The following is a 3,587-nucleotide window of genomic DNA, read 5'->3' on the forward strand; positions in this document are numbered from 1 at the left end:
GATGAAATGCCACATTGTCCCATACAATTATAAATGTTGGCTGATTCCTTCTCTCTGCATCCCTTTCCTCACCTAGCACAACCCTTCCATAGAGATCATGCAGGAACGCAAGGAGCCGTTCAGTGTTGTATGGCCCAATTAGTGGTCTGTGTAACAGCAGTCCATCAGTGGATATTGCTGCACACATTGTGATGTTGGCACCCGTCTGGCCCGGGACATTCACTGTGGCTCTCTTCCCAATCACATTCCTCCCTCGTCGCCGTGCCTTGGCCAAGTTGAAACCTGCCTCATCCACAAAGATGAAAATGTGGTGTGTTTGCCTGCCTTCAATCTCCATGACTCTCTAACATAAATCCACAAGGCAACATAAGCTGTTACAGTAGTAAATTTGTAAAAATTGTCTTTGTGTGTGTTTGGTTTTGTTCAGAAACTGATCTGTATTTTATTGTGATCTTACCTGGACATACTGGTTCCTGAGTTGCTTGACATGTTCAGAGTTCCTCTCAAAAGGCACAGTGTACAACTGTTTCATCCTGACCTGATGTTTTTTCAGGACTCTAGAAATTGTTGTTATGCTTACACTGTGGATATTTGCGAAAGTAACGTTGTCTGCCAAGACTCTGTGTCTAATTTCAGTGAGTTTTATCCCATTGTTTCTGATGACCATATCAACAATGGCAGTTTCCTGCACATCAGTGAACATCCGTCCTCTCCCTCCTGTGTGAGGTAACCGTTGAGTCCTAAGCAGAAATGCAACAACAATTACACAAAAGCTTATTTACTTCTGAAATGTGCAAATGCCCTTGCAGAATACAAGTTACCTGTTGGTTTGCCGGAAAACTCTAACAATAGATGCCACTGTAGAGCGTTGCAGATTTGGCTGCACTCTCTGACCAGCCTCTCTCATTGAGTGACCATGATTTACTACATGATCAATTACAGTAGCTCTGATCTCATCTGAGACTACAGCTCTTGATCTTCCTCTTATTCTTCTTCCACCACGCATACGTATTCCTCGCCCCCTCCCAGCCACTCTTCTTCCTCTTTCAGCCACTTCTCCATTTCTGGCTGGGTCCATGTTTACATCACAAAACAAACCTATTCAGCAGTTGTCTCCTTTTGTAATGAAATTGAAGGAGTAACACCTGTGTAGATGTTCATCTACAATGAGAATCAGCTGTGGCTGGTTAAACTGCATTTTTAGATTTAAAATATGTTTCAATAAAATATTGCTGTTGAATTTTGCTGTCTTATTCAGTTTTGCATTATGTTATTGTTTTGACCATAAGTTTAACAGTTTTGAAAACAGTATGTAAGTACATGCAAAATGTCCTGTACGTACAAAGATTTTTGGCAGTTGTTGTGTCTCAGTGAGAAAATAATTCATGAAATTTGAGAGATGTAGTCATTGAATGCATTTTGTGCCAAAACAATGATAACTGATCCTCAGTTTAGCCCACATAGACTTCTGTTGGGCTCACTGTGTGAGGAGTTTTGCAAAAGTGACCTAAGTATTGAGAAATGTGTCCTAGCGTCTGTAAAAAACTGTAATTTGCACAGCTCCTGGTAAAATGTTTGACATTATTGAAATGAGCTTGCTGTGTCTTTGTTTGTAAATGACGGCTCTGCTCGTCAATCATCCCACAGTTTCTACTCCTACTTGTGCATTTTTGTTATGCTAATTTTCCCTGTTAAATCTAACAATGAAAGTTAATACCACTCTGCAACGACATGTCTTCTCATGGTCCACCAGTGTGATGCAATTCAATTCAGTCAACACAAACTGCATCACGTAAGGTGTGGATGGTACGACTGGTCTATATGTGACCAAAAGAAAAGAAAATTATCTTTTCTAAATAGCATGTATCACTGAATCTATACCATCCACACATATATATGCACACCTGGTTTATCAGCTGCGTGAAGGAGTGTTTTTGTGGCTGTATGTGGGTAAGTGTGTTTAGCTAAGGCCAGCTTTGAGAGGGTAATCCATCTCCATCACTTAAATGATTATCCCCATTAATCTGCTGTAAACTAATAAACACTATTCCCTCCTCCCCTCGTCTTCATTCCCTCTCCTTACCATCCTGTGCCTCTGCTCTCTGCTTTAGATGGAGGTTCATTAAGTGTTTAGTACATTAATATGTCTCCATGTCCCCCCATTGTTCCTATCATCTGGTGCTTGGAGCCCCCTGAGGCCCTGGTAGAGAGTTTCTCTTTCTGTGTATGTGTGGAAAAGACAGGAGGAGAGAGAGAGAGAGAGAGAGAGAGAGAGAGAGAGTGTGTGTGTGTGTGTGTGTGTGTGTGTGTGTGTGTGTGTGTGTGTGTGTGTGTGTCACAGAGATGGAAGAAGAGAGTGACTGAGTGTAGATGAGTTCCCAGTATGTGTTGACATGAGTGAAAAGAGTTGTGTGTGTGTCTTTGCAAGAGTGTCACTAAGATGATGAGCTCGGTGGATTTAATTTTGTGGTGGCTCAGATGGCCCGGCAGTCGCCACAGTAATTTCTCTGATCAGGTTAGAGAATCACTGCACTTGGTGATCAATCATCCAGCTTGTCACAGCAACTGGGGCCCCAATCTGCGTGAAGCCACTTGTATTTGGTGCAGAATTGATGTAGCCATGTTTCTTTTGCATGCTGAACAAAAGTTTAGTCAATTAAAGGTTGTTAAGATTACAACCCATTCAATGCACACAGTTGTGTATTCATTACTGCAGAGGACAATACACTGATTTTGTGGAGCTGCTACTAAACCCAGCCAAGAATTGTACTTGCCTAACACTAACCCCAAAGTAGGGGTGTCATTATAGTAATTAGTAATCCTAAATAATTGTGTAATTGTTCTTTTTGCATAGGAATGTATGCTTTCATCTACTTCTGGTTACAGACATTTTTATCATCTGCATACATCTGTGGTCTGAGTTTTATTTGCCACAAAGACAACACACTGGATCATAATATTCATAGTAAATAAACCATAACACCCATGTGAGTCAAGGGAATGAAAGGATGAACAGGATGAGCTTCATCAGCTCATTAAATGGACCATCTCTATGACTGTTTATGAGCTGATGAAAGATTATTATTCTTAGTTGACTGCCATTACAAGTAATGGGTAGAGATGTAACCAAAGAAGGAAAATGCCAGGGAAAGACTTGTTTACTTTTGATGTAAGCCAACCAGCATCATCACATCTGACACAGATTATCATCACCAAGTGTCCCTGAACAACTTCCAGCAAAGCAGAAAGCTTTAATAGTGTCTGTTTATTGAGACAACTTTCTGACATTTGATTATTGTGTCTCAAATCAGCACAGGCTTTTTACATGACTGTCTTTCCCACTGTCACCAAGCACTTTGGCGACAGTGGGAAAGAAAAACTCCCTTTTAACAGGAAGAAACCTCCGACAGAACCAGGCTCAGGGAGGGGCGGGGCCATCTGCTGCGACTGGTTGGGGAGAGAGAAGGAAGACGGGATAAAGACATGCTGTACATATACAGCCATATAGATGTATATGTTAAAAAAAATATATATATATATTTTTTTTTTTTTTTTTTCAGGTAGCATTTTCTTGACATATTTTAGTA

At 40.8% G+C, this 3,587-nt stretch overlaps 1 long non-coding RNA gene across 1 annotated transcript; it reads right to left on the minus strand.

Annotated features, from left to right (window-relative positions):
• Positions 1–283: 283 nt before the first annotated feature.
• LOC135933718 (uncharacterized) lies at positions 284–1,013 on the minus strand. Its single transcript, XR_010573906.1, has 3 exons — positions 822–1,013; positions 458–740; positions 284–343 (listed from the first exon to the last, which is right to left on the minus strand). It is a non-coding gene; the product is annotated as an uncharacterized LOC135933718 (long non-coding RNA).
• Between the last annotated feature and the right edge of the window lie 2,574 nt (positions 1,014–3,587).

The sequence above is a fragment of the Pelmatolapia mariae genome, linkage group LG13 (assembly GCF_036321145.2).
Source record: "Pelmatolapia mariae isolate MD_Pm_ZW linkage group LG13, Pm_UMD_F_2, whole genome shotgun sequence".
NCBI lineage: Eukaryota > Metazoa > Chordata > Actinopteri > Cichliformes > Cichlidae > Pelmatolapia > Pelmatolapia mariae.